General features: G+C 43.2%; 1 protein-coding gene across 4 annotated transcripts in view; it reads left to right on the forward strand.

Annotated features, from left to right (window-relative positions):
• Positions 1 to 7563: 7563 nt before the first annotated feature.
• Positions 7564 to 21449, forward strand: part of CYFIP1 (cytoplasmic FMR1 interacting protein 1) — a 77308-nt gene continuing 63422 nt past the window's right edge. For 2 of the 4 annotated variants that reach the window (XM_069876006.1, XM_069875998.1), the window contains exon 1: positions 7564 to 7666. The gene's annotated coding sequence lies outside the window, so the exon portion shown is untranslated. Of the gene's footprint in view, positions 7667 to 13765; positions 13789 to 21449 lie in introns of those variants that run through there. The other 2 variants (XM_069875989.1, XM_069875995.1) reach the window with 2 other exon arrangements.

A 21449-nucleotide genomic window follows, 5' to 3' on the forward strand; every position in this document is an offset into this window, starting at 1 on the left:
TTTTGAGTATATGTATGTTTTATACTGTGTTTTTAAAAATCAAACAAGCAATTGCTTTATTTCTTCTTTCTGTATGGTAGTTACCTTCACTGGAAGTACTGCTTTTTATCGACTTACCTTGGATAATATTAGCTAGATATGAGGAAAAAAAAATCCTTCAATCCTTCATGTCGTTGAAACAATAATTCCTAGTAAATCTCTTCACAGATTTTACTACTTATATTTGAAAGACCCTGTGGAGGTGAAAGAATTTGCTGTTTCACCTTATCTCCTGCTTGGGAATTAACCTTGCATGCAACAAGGAGGTGGGTGATGTCTGCGTGCTGTTTTTCAGCCAGCTTCCAATATTTGTTTGCTTTTCTGTCGTCACAAGAGCACAGTGGAAAATCTAACTGGCAATGTTGGCTGATTCTAGACAGGGATATCCTCTATGCTTAGCTTTTTGTGTGCCAGTAATACTCAGCTAATGTATTCCTTTGAATGTGTTCATTATATGGCATCTCTGCCTCTTTATTTAGACACAGAAAAACAAGTCATTTCTTTCAGGACCTTTTCATCAGTCCCCTGGCAGTGTAGTTATAATGACTTTTTACCTGTTGGGGGAAAAAAGAAGGCTTCTAGTGAGGTCTGGGATATTTTAGCTATTTATTTGCTCAAATTTTCTTAACATTTTTGGAATTGACCTTGTTTCCAAATTACCATCAGTTATCTCTGAATTAATTTGAATCTTTCCTTTTGGACAATTTTCCTCTTTGTTGGAGGAGACTTATCATCTGATTATGCTTTATTTACGTTTCTAGAATATCAAGTAAGCAATTGTAGAGTTGTTAGAAGTATGAGGCGTGATTTATTGTATGTGTGGAGATTCTGTCATAGTCATTTGTTTTGTAAATTTTCAAGTCTAGCCAAAGGAAAGCAAAAAAATAACAAACAAAACCTGAACTTTTTAAGCTTCTAAGGATGTATCTTTTAATTTAAAACCATATTTTTAACAAAGCCCACTAGGCAGCAGATTTTAATGTCAAGGGAAGTTTTTTTTATTAGTTGATCTCTTCCTGAGCTCATGGCTGTTGCTTTCATAAGATCAAAAGGCTGGTCTGTGTATAAATGAGAAGAGGCATATGTTTTTCCCTATATGTGTCTGATCTAAAAAGCATAAAATATGAAATAATTATTATATAGTTTTAAAAAAATTAATTCTGAGAAGAGAATTAGGGAGAAGAGGCTTTAATTAATTATTCAAGGAGAAGAAACAGTCTGGTTTATAGTGATAGGCAGGTTATTCTGATCCTAGAGAACTTTAAACTAGAAAGAGATAAAACTGTTTAGATCGTAGTCTCAGCCGTATTCTTCTATTCTATGCTAAGGCACAAATGGGCTTGCTTGGATTTTTGAAACATGAGGATAAGTTCTTAAATGATGTACAAGGGAGAAGGACTTTAAAAAGCAGCATTTATATGGGTGGCACAGCAAGCATGGATTTGGGTGCTTAAAAGTAAGGATTTGGTTACATGGTATTAGAGAAGATTATAATAATTCACTGTAAGATATGTCTGATGTCCAAAAATGTTGGAAAATAATGTGCTGCATTTTTGGATGCTGTCACAGTTTCATTTACACTTCATTTCCACCTTTAGTTGTTCTCATGAGCTTCTGAGTGTGTTCTCTTGTAAGGGCTTTTCCAACCTAGTGATTCTGTGAATTGCCTAACGTACGTGCCCTGGTTTCTGTACTGACATCTTGCATGAGCAAAATGAGTTTAGTTGATAACAGGATCAAGAGGGTATTTAAGGACTGTTCACGCCTGTCTGGGAGTTGTGTGGACTCCGGCATGGTTGGCAGCACAGCATGCAGGGTTCTTGGAAAGCGGAGTAAGGGAGACGTGGGCCCATTTTACAGATGAAAAGTTAAATCCCTCTAAGTTAGCAACAGAAATTTTGTCTAGTATTTCAGGGAGCTGGGAAGCAGAACTAAGAAACCAAAACCCTGCTGACTCAAATCTGTTTGAGGTAGTGGCATTCAGCACTAGGAGGGAAGTTGGAACCAGGGAGTTCCACATGTCGTCATGTGCTAGTGGGTATTTATGAATGTGCAGCATGATTGCTGCTGGCAGCTCTGCTTCTGGGCACACGTGACGTGCTCTTAGGGATAGGAATCTGGCTTTTCCTGGAGATAAAGGTAGGTGCGGGTGACCAGATCACTTTCCATTTGCCTAAGGCCTTGTGAAGTACGGAACACCAGGCTGTAGGGATGGTAGGAGTTAAAACTCTTACCATAAGCAGGCCCGGCTTCCGGCCATGAGCAGGTTCTCGCTTTATGAGCTGGCTGCTCACTGAGACCTCTGAGCTAGGTGCTGCTTTCTGCTCTGTCTCTTCTGCTTAAACTCTCCCAGTGCTGTGTGCTTTACACAGGTGCCTGCCCCCTCCAGAGAACTGAGACAGTGGGTTTGCTACATGTGCTGAGGATGCAAGTAGGTGTTTGTGTAGCCTTGCTACGCTCTAAACCTTTGCCACCTCTGACACAAAATGAAGTCTGTGATTACTTCTTGTGTGAAAAATCTTGCCTTGTTCTTTAGAGTATGGAAAGGTGGCCGATATGTTGGCATAGGTTGGATGTAATTTTTTAAACTAATTTATAAACAATTACCTATTTTCTGTCTTTTTAGTTTTGCATGACGTCATATTCTTGGTATCATTGCAACCATTGCCCATTGTGGCTTCATGAATACTTTGTGTCAAGTTGCAACAGTTTCCTGTTAGCCTCTGATCTTGATTAGCCCTCTGATGGTCTTAGTGGCCCTCTGGGCTTGCGCTAACAGATCCATGTCCTTCCCGTGCAGAGGTCTCCAGGGTTGCATGCTGTTGCCTTTCCTCCTTTCTGAGAGTGAAAATATCTCTGTGGTCTGAGCAGGTAAAAGAAATGAAATTAATAGCTAGATATGCTATTAAGCTTAATTGCTAAAATAGTTGGAAAGGTGCAAAACCATCAGCGTTTTAGGCACAGCAGACACCTCCTGGCAGGGCCACAAGGTTCCTGTTGAAGCCCTTAGACTGGTGTGGAATTAAATTCTTTTGTGGGCTCCTATGCAAGACTCTTTCATTGACTTTGGGTAAATACTATGGAGAAATTAAAAATAAAATGTCAATAGCTGAAATTCAGGAAGTAGACTTGTGGATGCCTGGGACTAACAGTGCTTTGAACGAAGGCTTTCTCTATTTTCCAGGCAGTTGCATTAAGCTTGTTACTACCTTATTATCTCATTTTCACCTGGTTTAGATATAGGGCACATAAATTGCCAGGGATGTGATATGTTAGTGTTACAGATGCCATAGAGTGGTTTGGGTTGGAAGGGACCTTTAAAGATCAACCAGTTCCAACACCCCTACCGCAGGCAGGGACACTTTCCACTTGACCAGGCTGCTCAAAGCCTTATCCAGCCTTGCCTTGAACATCTCCAGGGATGGGACATCCACAACTTCTCTGGACAACCTGTTCCAGTGCCTCACCACCCTCATAGTAAAAAAAAACATCTAAATCTCCCCTCTTTCACCTTAAAATCATTACTCCTCATCCTATCACTGCAGTCTCTGATAAAGAGCTCATCCCCATCTTTCCTGTAGACTTTATTTAATATTGGAAGTCTGCTGTAAGATCTCCCTGGAGCCTCCTCTACTGTAGGCTAAACAAGCCCAGTTCTCTCAGTCTGTCCTGGTATTCGTGGCCCTCTGGACTTGCTCTGACAGATCCATGTGCTTCCTATGTAGAGCTCACCAGAATGAGACCCCACAGGAGGTCTCACCAGAGCAGAGTAGAGGGTAGAATCACCTTCCTCAATCTGTCACTAAGTATTGTTGATAGTTATGGGTTAAGTATCAGGTACCACTTAAGAATGCACCGCTTAAGATCTTAAAGTCCAGCCGTTGGACTCATAAAAAACACTTATAACTTCCAGTGTCTAGGAGATCAGTTAGTGGCTTGATCAGGAATATGTAGATAACATCTACCTTTAGCTAGGCCCAAGAGGCCCACATTCAGTGTGGATTGAGGGTGGATACTGTAGAGGAAGAGGCAGGTCATGGAGACTTGCTGAATTCCTTTAATCAAGTACTGTCACTGCAGTGAGTACTTAAATCACATGGAAGTGGAAATGGCTTGGTCTCAATAGGGGCATTTACAGAATTAAATCAGGCAGCTGGAATGGTGTGATGTGGGCTCTTGAAACGGTTCTGATAAGCATGCCTCACGCTTGTTACACGAGAACACAGACAACCAGATCGTAAAATGTGATTGCCTTCTAATTCCAATAATAGAAAAACAACACAAATTGTGACTAGCTACCTATTATCATCAATATTTTTTCTCTGACCTTATGGGTAGCTATAAACCTGAGTATGGGAATGTTGATAAAAAGCAGATTGCTCCAGCAGCAGGGAATTAGCTCCTTTGCCCACTCAGAGCCTACTTTAGAAGGAGGCATCAGCCAATCCTGAGGCTAAGCTGCTGTTGCTAGGACAGGATGGTGCTGGTTGGCATTGCTCTCGTGCAAAGCAGCTGCTCCTGGCACCAGGTGGCTTTTGGCAAGTATGGGAGCTGCAGTGGCAGCCTCACATGGGAGCACCAGGAAGCCTCACCCATCTAGGGCAAAGATGCTGTTGATCAGGTCTCCTTAGCAGCTTTTGGTTTGGCTCCGAGCATGTTCTGTGTCCTTGCTGCTTTGCTGGAACCTTTCAACAGAGGTGTCTCTGCTGATGTAGACCAAGTGGCTGCGTTAAGCCGAGGCTGTTGTGAATTTGCACTCACCCAGGACAAGGAGACAAAAACCAATCCTGCATTACAAAGGCGAGTTACTCTTTACTTCAGCAACCTCATTGCCCCAAGCAGGGTTTGTGGCAGAAGGCATGGGATGGATTGCATCTGAACAGTTATCAGCTGTTGTTTTAGAAAGTGAAGCATACACCTCTGTGTTTTACAGTTTTGACTGAGCTGGGTTTAAAAGCTGGGCTGAAAGGGGCTATGATGGGTGAAATTAATTCATTTACTATATGTACTTGAAGTACTTGAAATATCTATAAATATATACGAACAGAGAAGAATAATCAGCCACATCCTCAAAAAATAAATTTTCATTGAGAAGTCGATATTGCAGCACTGGGAAAAACACGACTGTGAAGATGTGTCTGTGATGAGATGAAAAGGTAACAGTGTTTTAAAATGATGCATAACTTCTTCCCAGCTGTGGGAACTTTTAATGATATGGAATGAGTGGAATAATTGGATTAGAGAGTACTTGAAATAATGAGAATTAGGGGGTTTAGCAATTTATCCCCACTTTGCAAAGGCTTTCTTATAAATAGCATTACAAAAAGGCAACTTAATACTGTGGGAACTTGTTTGACAAAAACAATAGCTGAAGTAAAGGATTAATTATTCTGTTCTCAGCACAAAAAGCATTAATAGCTTAGTGTCCCCCTAACAGCTATTGAAAACAGAGACCTAAAATTGCTTGCTGCAGCAATGCTGTGGAGTTTGCTAACGAGTAGAGAGGGTTTTCATGAGTGAAGAAAATGTTAGATGCAATTTAAAATGGTGAAATACAAGCCAATCAAAATTGTTTGGAAGCTCCCATACTTTCAGCTGACTGTAGCCACCTGTAGTGGCTTTATGAATTCCATCTGCCAGAAAATAGTGGGTGGAAAGAACAATCTTGACAAACTTTAGCGAGAAAGAGCTGACAGTTTAATTTTGTGGTGCAGCATCATGTTCATTAGATGAATCTTAAAAAAAAAAAAAAATAGAAGAAAAACCAATTGAAATGGGAGAAGGTTACATGGAAAAGGTAAGCAATGTTCAAAATGAGCAAGTATATACATGTTGTGTTTTACAGAAAAAAACCGTGGGGTGTTGTAAACAGGCGCTGGAAAAGAGCCGTCCTAGTTCTTTTTCTACGCGGTTGCATTTCGCATACGAAACAGGCATCCACGAGCGCCCTCTAGGGGTCATTTCGAAGGGTTCCCCACAGGACACCCTTGGCTTCATTAAGGTTAGGTCCCCACCCTGCCTGCTGGGCTCTTTCCCACGCCGTCCTGCCAAGATTGCCAAGTGGAAACGCGCAAGTGCCCTGTTGCTGCCAGCGCCGGGCGCTGCGTTTCCCTGCGGGGGATCTGAACAGGCTGGAGCGCTGGGCTGAGACCAACGGGATGAGGTTTAACAAGGCCAAAGGCCGGGTCCTGCACTTGGGGCACAACAACCCTGTGCAGTGCTACAGACTGGGAGAAGTCTGGCTAGAAAGCTGCCTGGAGGAGAAAGACCTGGGGGTCAGCTGACTGAACGTGAGCCAGCAGTGTGCCTAGGAAGCCAAGAAGGCCAATGGCATCTTGGCTTGTATCAGAAACGGTGTGACCAGCAGGTCCAGGGAGGTTATTCTCCCTCTGTACTCGGCATTGGTGAGACCGCTCCTCGAATCCTGTGTTCAGTTCTGGGCCCCTCACCACAAGAAGGATGTTGAGGCTCTGGAGCGAGTCCAGAGAAGAGCAACAAAGCTGGTGAGGGGGCTGGAGAACAGGCCTTATGAGGAGCGGCTGAGAGAGCTGGGGTTGTTTAGCCTGGAGAAGAAGAGGCTGAGGAGAGACCTCATTGCTCTCTACAACTACCTGAAAGTAGTACTTTCCCAAGTGACAGGGGACAGGACAAGAGGAAATGGCCTCAAGCTGTGCCAGGGGAGGTTCAAACATATCAGGAAATTTTTTTTCACAGAAAAGGTCATTGGGCACTGGCAGAGGCTGCCCAGGGAGGTGGTTGAGTCACCTTCCCTGGAGGTGTTTAAAAGACGGGTGGATGGGGTGCTGAGGGACATGGTTTAGTGATTGATGGGAATAGTTGGACTCAATAATCCAGTGTGTCCTTTCCAACCTAGTGGTTCTATGATTCTGGTGGTGTCTCCCCTGTAGATTTATTGTCTTGCGTATAGATTTCCCTGCACACAGGGCACAGCAAATGTGGCTTTCGTTAAAAGGAAAGGAGGAGGGTGACAGGGCTGGTGGAGGGTCTGAAGCACAAGGGTTATGAGGAGCAGTTGAGGGAACTGGAGTTGTTTAGCCTGGAGAAGAGGAGGCTGAGAGGGTGTCACGATCCGAAAGAGAGAAACATATTCTGACTTTACAGGGGGGAACTTGGGGTGCCCTGCAGCTCTCTGAAAGGAGCCTGGAGCCTCTTCTCCCGAGCAACAAGTGATGGGACGAGAGGGAGCGAGCTCAGGTTGTGCCGGGGGAGGTTTAGATTATGTCCGAGGTCTTTCCCATCCGTAAGGATTCTGTGGTTCTGTAATTCCTAAGCACTCTCAAAAACACCCGTCCGTGGACGTGGAGCTTCGGGACGCGGCTCAGCGGGCACGCCCAGGGCTAGACTCGGCGGCCTGGGGCGCCTTTCCCGGCCCGGGAGGAGGAAGGGGGCGTCGGGTTCGGGATGAGGCGGGAGGAGGAGGAGGAGCCGGAGCGGCAGGAAGGGTGTTTCCCTGCGCGGCTCCCGGGCGAAGTGACTCAGGCAGGAAACTCGCCGCCCCGGCGCGGCCCGAGGAGCGGAGCCGCGGGCTCGGCGGGACCCCGGGGAGGACAGACGGACGGACGGACAGACGGGATCCTCCCCGCTCCCGGGAGCGGGAGGCGAGAGGGTGAGAGGCGCGTCCCGGGGCCCCGAGCGGCCTCTGAACCGCGGGCGGGGCGGAGGGGAGGGAGAAATGAGGGAATGGGGAAAGGAGGAGAAGGGGAAAGGAAGGGGAGGGAAGGGAGGAGAGGAGAAAGGAGGGGGAGGGAAGGAGAAAGAGGGACTGAAGGGAAAGGAAGGGGAGAGAGGAGAGGAGAAAGGAAAGGGTTAGAGAAAGAGAGAGGAGGAGAAGGGAACGAGAAAGAGAGAAAGGAATGGAAGGAGAGAGAGAAGAGAATGGGGAAAGGAAGGGGAGGGGAGAGAGAAAGAGAAGAGGAAAGGAAGGGGAGAGGGGAGGGAAAAGGAAGGAGAGGGAAGGGAGGAGGGAGAGAAGAAGGGAAGGAGAAAGAAAAGGAAAAGGAGAGAGAGGAAGAGAAGGGGAAGGGCTAGGGAAATGAAAGGAAGGAGAAGGGAAAGGAAAGGGAAGGATTTGGCATCTGTCAGCAGCAGGCAGGCCCCAGCAGTGGGTGAAGCCGCAGGGTTTTTTACTTAAAACATAATTTTCAGTCTCTTTTTTTTTTTTCTTTTCCCGGGTGTGGGGTCTGAAATTGTTATTTCGTGTGTAGACCCTGCGACTGTTACACAGATGTGATCAGAGTTCTGCTCCCTAGGCTGCTGGGGAGCGGGTTAGACGAGGAAAAAGAAAAGTGAAAAGACCTGGTGCAAGTTTGTCCTGCTTTTCATATGAAAAAGAGGGTCTAGTGTCTGTCTAAGGGCATAGAGGAACTTCCCTCTTGAGGAAGTTAAATTTTATCCAGTTAAAATAAGAATGCTGTGGTGAGGGCAACAACATAAGTACAAAACTCCCTGAGTGGATGAACCTGTATCCCATCCCTCTTGTACTTGTCTCTGGTGAGCAGGGAGTGAGGACAGATACACACCTTATCTGTGGGAGCGTTCCTCTAGTTCATCAGCAACTCCACTAATCATCTTTGCCTTTCAATAGGCTCTCGTTGCCTTAGTTTTTTATTCCTGTGCCGTTTGATAACAGGTTTGAGTAGCATTTAGACATGCAAATGGATGTTTGTGCCAGGGAGGCTATTAGGAGGGAGTTGACATTGTGGGATGTAGCCAGTCTGCCTGGAGTGGTGGCTGGAGAGCTGAATTAGAGGGGTAAGAATTTCTCCTTAATTAGAAGGTCACACCACATTTTGCTGTAAACTGTGGGAGATAGAAAGCTGAGGCTAACGAGCAACTTCACTCCTTATTGCATTCCAGTTACTTATTTGCCATAACTTTATTATGGTAAACTTACTGAACACGTACACATGCAGTGTTGCTTGTTTACTTGTCTTTCAAAGGGGAACTTCTAATAATCACAGAATTGCATTACAGTTTATATTAATTGCACTTACGCAAACTGTTTTGTGCTCAGACAGAGTATCTCTGAGCTATGCTTGAAAATGCATTGTTAGGCCTTTGGTGTTCTGGTTCTTGGCTTTATCTAAGTTCTACTTCTACCTTTTGAAAACTCTTTTTGGCTTTTTAAACATGGAGCCTCTCCTAATTTAATGTAAAAGGCTCTTTAAGCATTCCCAGACAACTGGTCTGTGAAGTCTGGCTGGTGTGGGCAGCCAGTGTCTCTGTAGCTGCCAGAAAGGAGGAGGAGGAATTCGGAAGCAGCCTGTATGGCACTAGGATACAGCAGGAAGGCTTAGTCCAAGTACGGTCAAAGCTTGCTTGACTTGTCTTCTAAGAAATGTACAGTAGTCTTTCTCTGCAACAGCTTAGTTTAATTTTTTTTTTCTAAGGATGATGTGATTGATGGAATATCTCAGTTCTACTTGGTGGCTTTCAGGTTGCCACCCCTAGTTTATTTGTGTATTTGGAGAGCAAACCTCTAAATTTTAGAAAAATAAACAAGACATCCCCCCTTCCCCAGCTGTCTTGCTGAAGATGAATAAGACTGCGTTTTGTGTGCAGACCTTGGATTTGATCAGTTCCTGTTAAGGGTCATGATGAGGAGAGTAGTGTGATGGTTAAAACGTGTTCAGCACTTAAAACTTCTTAATAGATCTCACAATATTGGATGGAGCTGAATTATAGAAGTTGTTTAAAAAAAAACCAAAAACATTGTGAGAACGGAGATGTTCCACAAAATATCTAGGCTTTTAAGTTCTCAACTCCTGAATGTGTGACTTACAAAAGGTCTATTAGTGATGTGCATACAATATCTAAAGCGTTCATTAACAGGAGTCTTGTTTCTTCGGTTTGTCTTAGGTGGAAGTTGGCTCCTGGGCTTGAACCCAGAAATTCTCTTGACCTGTTGCAGACTTTAAAGCATTATTAGTTATTTAACAGATGTCTGTTCCAGCTATGCGTTTTATCTTAGAAGCATGTCTGGTATACTCTTTAAGTTTTGGTTAGTGCTTTGTTTACTCATTCTGCAAGAGAGAGGTGCCTTGAAAGTCAGCTCATTCCTGAGGGTAGGTTTCACTATCTTGTCACAACTGATTTATTTTTTTAGTTTTCATTTTGTTTCTCGAAGATTTCCAATGTATTCAGACTGAAGTGGAAGCTTCACGGTGGTTGGATTTGGTCTGTAAGGTTGGAATAAAAGGATGGAACAAAAAGTCTCCACAAAGGTCCTTTTCTTGGATTCAGTTTTATTCAGCCTTTGGCCTGCAAGCTGCTGGAATTGCTTGCAGTGCTGTACAAGCAACAGTTAATTTTAGCAGAATTGCCACACATAATTTCTATATTTTAGGTGTGCATCAAGACAGTCTTATTTTATAGTCATTGTACTGCCTTCTCAGGGAAAAGATCTTGTGGTTCCTTTACTGCTCCAGCAAGTGAAGTGAACTTTAATGTCAGGCGGCGTGTTATACCATAGTGAATCAGAAGTCAGCCCTATGATTGAGCCAGTTCCTCTTGAAACAGCGACAGAGCAAGTTTCTGAATTTTTATTGTTTATATATATATTAAATAGCTGTAGCTACTGTGGCAACCCCCAACTTAACAAGCAATTATTCTTGAACCAAATTAAGTGCTTGTTTACCTAGGGATGCTGCAGGAGCTTGATGGGACCCAAGCGTGAATGGCCAGTGAAGTGGTTGGGGTGGATCCACCCATGCGCTTGGGAAGGTGACTCATTTAATAAGAGTCCAGTGCTTCCATTTGGACGTGCTCTTTGTTAGACTGCACAGAGAGGGAGTAGTAAATATAACAGATCTGGAAACTATTGATATTTAGAACATATACCTTGTTACCCGTGGCCTCTGGCAGACCTTTACTTGCAGGGCATTTTGTTACTTTTTGTTTACATTGTTATTTAAATACCTAACAATTGTGCTTTTTTTTTTTCTCCTTTTTGTACTGTGTGTGCGGCTCTGACACAGTAACATGAAAGAAGAACATTTCAGAATTACGAAATATAACTGTATACCTACTGTATACTGCTGTGAATTTAGTAATGTACTTTATATTTTAATCTCCGAACAGTAGTTTAGGATTCTTCTTTACATCTGCCCTCAGATGCTGACATTTGTAGGACTCAGGTACACTTTTCTGCATAATGCTTTTAATTGAGAGAGCATATTGACTTGCTTGTTTTAAGTTTAATTGCATTAATCCACATCACCTGCCTTTCTAGTGGTAAAATTAATGTATGATGCATTCATGAGACTTGCTACAGGAAGGCAGAGGGTTTAACATAACAGATTCTATCTCTTGGCACCAAAGATGTTGTAACTAATCTTTTCGGTGACTGTTTCTTATCTCTCATAAACACAGTGGCCAAAAAAAATCCTGAAGCTTGTTTTCTTTATAGGTCTTAAAAGATTTTCCCCGACAGTATGTATTGTTTGCTCTCTACCTCTGTTATGTGTGTAAATATATGTGCATTCATAAATATGTGTGTTGTGGAGAAAACCCTGTCTGCAGACAGTTGAGTGGTTTTTTTTAGGGAAATACTTCAGTCTCTGTCTCCTAACAGGGAATATTAGGGTGGTGGTGAAAGTGGGTATGGCACAAATAATTGTCAGGCATTTGTCACCTCAGTAGAAGTCCCCCTCCCCTCAGACTGGTCGTCAGCAGGGACAGTAAGTGAATTTATAGGTGTGTGGCCTTTCTAAAGAAACACAATTGTGGGGGAGGTGATGTAAGGTTGTGGTCTGCAGAGTTGAGAGCAGATCTGGCTGGGGAGGGAGCCCGGCTCTCTGAGCCTCCCCAGCTTGGGAGGTGGCAGTCCTGGGGATGGCTAGGAGCAGCGCCTGTGCTGTTCAGTGCTTCCCCACATCTTCTGTAGCTGTTTCATTCTGACAGACCTCTGCTCCTGCTGTCAGGGACCCCAATGGATTATCCATCTCATGGTGTGAACTCAGAGAGGGTTCTCAGGGTGGAAATCCCTTTATAGCCAAATGCAGCTGCTTGCTGGGCACCCCCTGTATGGAACTTAGCTGGCTGTGGTCTGCCAGGTGCAGATTTGCAACCCACCAAGTCATGCTGCAAGGTCCCCATTAAATACTTCTCAGTTTTCTGAGAGAAGTAAAAGTGAATGGGGTGGTCCTTCCGTTGGGTGGTTTCTCTGTGGATCTGCATGTATGTTGCACCTGGGACAGGTGCTCTGGCATCATAGGCACAGCTTAAAGTGAATGAACATCCCAGGAAGGGAGGTTCTACCTATGAACTCTAATAAAGCTTTTCCTATTTTAAACAGTTGAGTAATACTGTCACACGAGGAGCTGATGCTTCTGCTTTTGCTTTCGTTAGAGAGAAATGATGGAGCAGCAGGCTTACAGAGCAGTTACTCGTGGATTGAAATTGCACGATTTCTCCATGCTTGGAGACCAGATGTTGAGAGTTTTTCTCAGTTTAACAGAGTGTCTCTCAGCAAGACTCTTGCAGGGCTGGTTTCTGCAGGTCTGCTTTTCAGGTTTGTTGGTCAGGAAGTAGTGGATTGACCAAGTGTCTTTTTAAAGCCAACAATTACTCATTTGGAGCAAAAAATACCATTCTTTCTCGCCTTCTTCCACCAGAAAGCATTTTAAGCGTTCTGACAATGTGTAGACTTGTGCTTAGATGACACTCTACAAATGATTAGCAGGGTTGAGTCTAAATAGTTTTCTTAGGAATGAATAGAATATTAAATAAAAGAAAAAAAATGATACTTTTGGTTTTGGCATTCAAAACCAGTTCTGTGGTTTTATATTGGGACATGAGTCTCAAGAGTTGACATGCTAAGTAGTGATTCCAGCTTTGTGAATGCTACAAGGAGCTTTCAGCAATGCTTAGTTTTATGCAGTACAGGTATGCAAGATATTTGTTTCTAGGCTTGAGATAAAAAATACGGTGTTGCTGTATGTTACTTAAAAAGACTTTTATTCTGATAGGGACATGAACACTTCACTGAAAGGAAATAAAAATGTTATAGACCTGAACTTGATTTATAGTCTTCTTTGATAAGGAGAGTGTGCTGAATCATGCAGTCTGAATGTAAAGCTTGGATAAACATTGCTTAAGGTCGATATGGATGCTTATCAGGTGATAACAGAAGTAACTTTTTGATGAATTTTCCCTAAAACTGCATATTTTCATGTATTGTATCAAAATGAAAGTATAAAATGTTACAGATGATGAGCTCATTTAGAGGTAAAAGAAAGCTTGAGACACTAAAGCCTATTTGCTTATTTCCATTTTCTCTTCCACCTTCCACTGTTGTATTTCCTTAATTTTTGTTGAGAGCTTTAAATTATAAGTTCTCACCCTCCTTCATGAAATGCATGTGGTCATACATTTTTTTTAACAGCTTCTGTATTTTGTTTTTTAAAAATACTGTGATTTTGCAAAATTGTACATTATTTTTGTACTGCTAGATATTAAACAAACAAACAAATGAGCTGCTTTTAAGCATGAATAGTAGCAATTTGCCCAAAATATCTTCCAACTTATTTTTCAGATAAATCATAGAATGGTTTGGGTTGGAAGAGACCTTGAAGATCATCCAGTTCCAACCTCCCTGCCATGGGCAGGGACACCTCCCACTGGATCAGGCTTCTCAAAGCCTCATCCAACCTGGCCGTGCACATCTCCAAGGCTGGGGCATCCACAATTTCTCTGGGCAACCTGTTCCTGTGCCTCAGCACCCTCAGAGTAAAAAAAAAATTTTTCCTAATATCTACTCTAAATCTCCTGTCTTTCACCTTAAAATCGTCCTGACTTGTTCTGTCATTGCACTCCCTGATAAAGAGCCCCTTCCCATCTTTCCTGTAGCCCCCTTTAAGTACTGGAAGGCTGCTATGAGGTCTTCCTGGAGCCTTCTCTTCTCTAGGCAGAACAAGCCCAGCTCTCTCAGCCTGTCCTGGTATGGGAGACGCTCCAGCCTTCTAATAGTTTTTGTGGCCCTTCTCTGGACTCGCTGTAACAGATCCATGTCCATAAAGAAGCATACATTTACTACCCCTCCTCCTCAATTACCCCCACTCAAAGAAGGCTGAGGGAGTTGTGCTGCTGATTTTAGTAAATGCTTTCAGGGACAGGGCAGGAGTGGGAATGAGAGCACACAGCCCTGTTTGAAGAAGGCATTGTTATTGAAGCCTTTGTTCAGTTTTTCAATTTATAAGTCATCGTTGCTGAAGCCAGAGTTTCACCTGCAGCTTTGTATTGAAGAAACTGGCTTGATATAATTAGTCTGTCAAGTCACTGGCGGCATGTGCTCTAAGATGGAGTAGGATGCATAATGCGGAGGTGCGGGGAAAGGAAGACTTAGGGGGCTGCCCTGATGTGGGCAGCTGCCCCAGGGGTGTGCCTGGCAGTCTCCCCACAGGCAGGGGCTGCAGCCGGGTGGGCTCCACCAAGAAGCGGGGAAGGCTGACCCTGGAGCAACCATGCCTGAAGTGGGATCAGGAAGAGTGTGCTATTCTCCCCTCCCCTGGGGAAACAATGTTTTCTTCCTTGTTTCTGCACAATCTTGTGAAATGAAAGTACAGTTCAGGAGCTTGCATGCTTAAGTAAACAGTTTCTCTAAGGCTCAGGGCTTGCCTTATTGCTTGGATTGAAATGCAAGACTCCAGACCAAAGGCTTTCTCTTGATCTCTGTGACTCATCTCCCTCACCTGTGATGTGACTGGTGCTCAGTCTGCCATCCATTGCCTCTTTCAGCATATGCATGCAGGTGTGCTCTTTTGGATTAAAGTAACAGCAGCTCTCCTCTCCCCTCCCCAAATACAAAGGACAACCAACCAAAAGCCTATGGAACAGGCATGAGCATAAGCAGTCAGCGATGGTGGCCTTTCTGCAGGATGAAAGGTGCTGTGTCTGAGCAGTGCCGGGTTACTCCCTACACATGTGGTTTCTGCCCTTCTTTTTGGGGTAGTTCTTGTTCTTGCTGTGTCCCTCCCTGGTTTTCACAGAATCCTTACACTGGCAATCTTATCCTTGCTAAGAAACCAGAGCGCTTTCCACAACTGCAGAACACGCTGTAAGCGCTGTGCTTTGGTGCTAAGCATTAACATTTCCCAGAGCAATGTTGTGCAGCATTGCTTCCTAACATGCCCATGCAGCAGCAGGAAGAATCATAAACAGAAGTATGGAAGAAATGTGCACTGGGGACAGCTGCAGGAGGCCAGCACAGCAAAATGGCCAAAGCAGCAAAACCAGAAGAGAAGATTAAACAGAGGAGGAAGGGAGTGAACTGGGTGGCAGGAAAAGAACATGAAAAAGAGAAGAGGAGAGAGCTAGTCAAGAAATGATAAAAAAAGAAAGAACTGGAATTTGAAGAACAAACAAAATGTAAGTTGCAGTTGATGCAACTCAAAGGTAGAGTAGTGGGGAGTACTAAAGGATGAGACAAATAAGTGTAGTGAAACAGACCTCAGCATGGCTAACCTAGAATGAGACAATTAATTAAATTTTTAACTTCATTCCAACCTGAAGGGAGGCCAGATATTGCAAAAGGAGTTTTAGTAAGTACATACTTTTAGCATTAATACTTCTTTCTCATGTTCACTCAGAATACTAACTCAGTTCTGCGAGAATTAATTAGTAAACCAATATGGGCTCTCGCAGCCATCTAGCCCCACCAATAGCAGGTATCTGATTTTCTTTATTTTAAATTTTAAAATTTATTTTATTTTTTCATTTTATTTATTGACTTATCTCTTGGTCTTCAGGCTTAGGTACACAGATAAAACAAACCAAGCAAAAACCCTCCCTGAATTCTTGTAGCACAAGTGCTGTCGCAGAGGGAGTTGCATGCTGCAGACCAGACTACAGTGGCAGCTCGTCCTCCCTTCTTCACATGCATGGGATGCCTTTGGAGCAAATTTTACAGGGTTAGTCTTCTCCCATATAATTTTAATGGATTCTTGAATAAAATAAGTGGCAATGAGCAGAATCAGTTTCCAGTTTTTGAAGTGTGTGCATCACGCTGCACTTGATATTCCTGCATGGGGACAGCATTTGACCTACGGTTTATTATGAAGATGTTGCGTCTTCCCTCTGAAGCTCCAAGGCTTAGAATGATTCTAGAGGCGCATAGTACTAGCCAGGCTGCCTGTTGAAATACAGGGCAATTACTTGCTGCATTGTTCACTGCAGCTGCTTCTGCTCTGGAATTAGTACGTGTTCATCCATGTGCTGCTGTTGTCTGTTAACACAGCAGAAAAAGATAAACACACTCTTGCTAGCTCTTGCTAGTAAGAGTATGGTGACTCCAGCCTATGCTATGGGAGTGCTAGTGTGACACGATGTTCTCTAATAGTGGGCAGGTTTTCTTACTGATACCTTACAAGGGAGTAGCTAGCAGACCTGCACCTGGTGCAGGCATCAAGAAAGGCACTTCTGTCCTACTGTGGTTCACCAGTCTTGATGCAGGCTTTGTCCAAACACCCTGAGGGTTCCCATTCATAACATGTTGTGATGATAGTTAGGCCTCCCTGCCATTTGAAATGCACTTGAATTCATCCAGGACATTGGAAGGGAACGCCTACAGTTATTTGACAAGCGTGACCAATAGTCATATGAGTGCTGGTGGTCAGTGTGTCAGCAAGCCATGTCAGCTCTGTGACAGCATTGTTAACAGCAGTGTCCTCCTGATCTTGATTATCTTGTGGGAGTAACGGTACTGACTCGTGGAAGTGTGGCTTTTAGGTTGCGTTAGTGGTGCTGCCATAGTATCTGATACTGCACAGAATTCGGTTTTTGAGGTGATAAGGCTGGTGTATCACTGAGTGCTTCAGCCTTGGTTGCCCAGCCATAGTGTAGGTATTGCATCTGTGAAGAGATAGGAATTGTCTTGTCGTGATGTTTCCCTGCAGGGGACAGAAGCCAAACAGCAGTATTGGCCACCTTAATGAAGAAGGTTGCATGAAAAATTCACACATGACTGAATACAGAGAGCTTTTAGTTTGGGAAGCTGAAGTTTTAAAAATAAATAAATAAAAGATTTAGTTTTCTGCTCTTTAGCCCTACATTTCCCCCCCAACTCCGTGTCTGCTCTTGGAAGCCTGCTTCCTGCCCTGTGCCTCTGATGTAAGTTAATGTGAGCCATGCTGCCCCATAGGAGTCTAATACTAAGTTAATAGTTTCTATTATGTGGCCATTCTTCTGGGACTTGCTGTGGTCTAGGCTGGGATAATTCCGTGCCAGAATCCGTATTTTCTCTTTTGCACCTATTGAGCCTTTTTTTAATTCCAATTGCAGATGTATTTTTGAAAGCTTAACAGTATGTCAGATCTGTTCCACAAAGGACTGTCAGCTGCTGTTTGCTTTATTCTGTCTTTTACTTTAATCAGGCAGGCCAGTAAATGATGTGAAAAGCATTTTCCTTTGCTCCTTCTGTTTATGCAAATCTGTTGCTTAGGAACGGAGAGGAGCTGTAGTCCCAAAAGGAACATCTTATGCTGATCCCTTTGGCAAAAATGTGGATTATGCTGTCCAGAGCACAGAAAAAGAGCATGCAAACGTAGAAGATACAGCACATTGCTGTCCTTTGAAGCACTTTAGTTATCAGGCTCTTTAAATGTTTTCTGCTTGGTCTGAATTCATAGGTATGCAGTCTAACTGCTGAGGCTTTTGAAGTTTAATTAAAATAGAACTAAAATGGAATTTTTGAGAGAGATTTGGGAGGTTTTAAAGAAAAGTGAATATTAGAGTAGCTGCTTTGCTTTCCTTAGAAGAGAAAATCAGTTCCTTTTGTTAGCTCTTCCCTTCACAAGGGCCTTTTGTGATCAGTGTCTCATGGTTTAACTTGAGTCGGAACATGAAACAGAATATTGAATCAATTTTTCTTCATAGAAAAATGATTTAATTGATTTTCTGCAAGCTAGTAGCAAAGGAGAATGACACAATGGAACAGAAGAAACTTGAAAGTGTTGTGTTGCTCTAGGGATAAAATGTAACTTCTGCTCCTGTGCAGACTAAGCCTGGTCCTGTAGGAATGTTGTCAGTAGTTCCCATGGAATTCACAGAGTTTGGTCCCACAGACCCCTGTTCAGCAGCTCATTCAATCATCTTTTAAAGTTTATCTATGTTTTAATTTCTCTCCTTCAGTGCAGGACTGTGGAATGCCTTTGTTCCTCCTTTTTGAAGGCTATGCTTCTCCCTCTTTAATTGTTACTTCATTTATTTATTTAATTATTTATTTATGCCTGTTTTAAAAGACAGAACAGCACCTGTGGATGCATATTTCAATTCATGGATTGCACAGCAATTCTGGTCTTCAGTATCCACACCAGGCTTGAAATTCTGTTTTAATTTAAGAGTCAAAGATGCTTTTGCGGACTTAGGAAAGACGATGGGCAGTGTCAAGGGAAGTGCTGTTTAAAGAGCAGACAGACTTCCCCTGTGTTATATTTTGAGCCTGGGAACATGTACGAGCATTTGGAGATGAAATGCATCTGTTTAAAAGCAAATCAAAGAAACGTGTCCAGTGGACTGCAAAAAGGCATGAGGCATCGCTTCCCAACACCTGTTTTCAGTCAAATGAAACAATGTTCTCATCTGCAAAGTCATAGAATACTCTAAAGTTTCTGTAATCCAACAATTTTTTATTCATCATTTAAACTCCACCTTAATTATGTCACTCTTTGGCATGATGCTTCTCCATTTTTTTGGATATGAAATATTTTTTTCCACTCACAAATTTCAGCATTTGAGATCTTTTTGGGTTGTGTAGCGCGTGGTCTTACCAAAAACTATGTCCTGAATGTCGCCAAACACCTCTGCTTTTTTGGGCTGTATTCTTATTCTAATATTTACACGTTTTATTGGTGTTGGATGTATGCTAATTTTAAGAGCTTACGCTGTACTGGATGCAACTGTGTCACGTTCTGTGCAGCTGGAGGTGGGGTGTGCTGCAGCATCTCTTCTTGCCCCAGTTATCCGGTTGCACTAGCATGTTGCAGAACAGACTGTGTGGTAGCTTGTCCCACCGCGGAGAAGGAGAGCAGAGCTGTGATTGAGTGGGTCAGGCTTTGCTGATCTTAGCTCAGAGCGTGGTGGCTGCCAGCTGCAGCCCTGAACTGCTGAGCCAGCCTTTTGACACCAGGGGCCCCAACCTTTTCTCCTGAGTGGTGGGAACTTGCCCTGCTGTTACGGTAGCCATAGGACATGTTTTTCCTGAACAGTTTCAGACTGTTTGAATCCATTTTGAATGGATTCATGGATTGAAACATGAAGGTTTTTTTGACCTCCTGGTGAAATGAGTGAAAATATTATTTTGAGATGTGTATTTAAGATATTGGTGTCCAAGAATGGTGAAAAGAATAAGTCCCTGTGGTTTGAATTATATGGTTTGTAAAAATTAAGAGTTTATGATAATTCCAATGCTCAACCCTTTCTTTTGCATCTGAATTATGGCTTCATTTTATGCCGTGTTCCAGGGAAAGTACTTGCATCATCTGTGTGAAGTTGGACTCTTGCTTTTCCCCATGTAGGCTGTTGCTTTTCCTTAATTACAGAGGAAGGTTAGTCAGTTCTGTTACTTGTCTGACTCTTCTCACCCTGAGATTCAGTGTGGCTCAACTCTGGAGGGAAGTTATTTCATCCATCAGTTTTTTATACTGGCTTGCTGCAGCCCTTCATACCAGGGCAGTCTAAGGACTTTAAATTCCCTAGAATTTGGGGGAATTTTTTAACTTGGAGCTTGAGTGCTGAATATACTGAATCAGTAATTCTCACAGCTTGGGTAAATTTACTAGTATAACTATAATTGTCAGTACGACTACTGTGTTTTAATACGTTCTCATTTAGGTAAACACCTAATCAGATGGCAGCTTCTGAATTTTTTAACTAGATCTTTGAAGTTTCTTATTGTCTCTGCCAATAACGAGTCCATTAAAGTATTGGGTCCTCTCCCCAGTAATTTTACCTGTAAGAGCTTATAGTGAATGACTGTTAAGGATGCAAAACTATCCAATTTTGTATCTTGGGAATTTTGGTTTTCTGAAATTTAATTTTTCTGAGAATTAGGTGGGGGGAAAAATCTGATTTTGCCCTCTATTGCTATACATTAGAAACAGCCATTGTCTTTTGTACCTGGTTTTACTAACAACAGCAGCAGAAAAGAAAGGAGAACGCCCCCTGAACTTCAGGGAATCTTTTCACTCCTGGTCCCAGGGCTTCCACATCAGGTGAGGAGATGGCAAAAACCACGTGGTGGTGGCACCTGGCTGTGGGACGTTGTCTCCAAGCTAACACAGCACGAGTGTGGCTGAGCTCTTGGCTGTTCCCCCTGCCTCCTCAGTTCTCAAACCTCTGCTGTTGGCCTCTTGCTGGGAGCAGAGGGGAAGGGAAGGGTGATTCATACCCTCCTAACATTTGCGAAGTGTCAAAGCTGGGCAGGAAGGGGCTGCTTCCTCTTTCATGTCTTGCTAGGTACAGGAGTAAAAAGCTGTAGGACAGGAGCATTGGTCAGTGAAATGCCAGGCACGTGGATAACTTTGGGCAAAATTACAGAGTGGAGCTATCAGCAAGTAACCTTAAATCAAGAAGGCTTTTCTAACAGTCTGCGCCCAATTACTAGCGTTTTCCTGGTTCAAAACAATGCTGATCTGTCTTTGGGAAATCGTGCCAAAGGGCTTGTAAAAATGTGTCTTCCCATATTTCTTTTCACAACCAGAGGGCAGCAGGAAGCTTTAGTTTCTTAGCTTGTGCTTCTGGCCTGCTGATGGGGGTTTCCCATCCATACGCTAGTAAATAGGTTGGAGCACAAGCAAAATGGGATGTCGGGTTTGCATATGCTCTGGTTTCTATTTTTCAATTACTTCTCAGTATTAAACCCCCCAAAAATCCACAGTCTAATGTCTGATAGTTTTGATACTGAAAATGTCGGCAAATAAAAGCTCTCTAAAATTCATTTTGGAGTTTTAGAAAGCAAGCATCCTTTATTTGGCCTGGGTCACATGCAGGAATGATCTTCATCAATCATGTGCAACAAGACAAAGGCTGGTTACAGAATAGAAAGCTGATACTGGGAGGTCACTCCTGTGGAATTGTAAATATTGAGGCCCAAACCATTCCAGGTGTGCTTGCTGAAACAGCACACGCAGGGATTAAAGGCCACGCTTTCAAAATATTTGTTTATAGTGTTGAGGAAACACAGCTCAGGAGTCTGACTTCTGGGGATGACAGGCTTTCTCCTGCAGCAGGGATCTGAGTCACCGTTTTAAGAGGAGAAGGAAGATGTGTGGATTGTGGAGAGGCCGTTGATGCTTTTCTTGCACTTGGTGACAGCTCCCCTTTATGTGGATAGGTGCAGTAATTTTTAGCACAGAGAAGGCAGACATTTTTCACTATGGTCTCTGGAGCATTTT

This window comes from Phaenicophaeus curvirostris, chromosome 1 (assembly GCF_032191515.1).
Source record: "Phaenicophaeus curvirostris isolate KB17595 chromosome 1, BPBGC_Pcur_1.0, whole genome shotgun sequence".
Taxonomy (NCBI): Eukaryota; Metazoa; Chordata; class Aves; order Cuculiformes; family Cuculidae; genus Phaenicophaeus; species Phaenicophaeus curvirostris.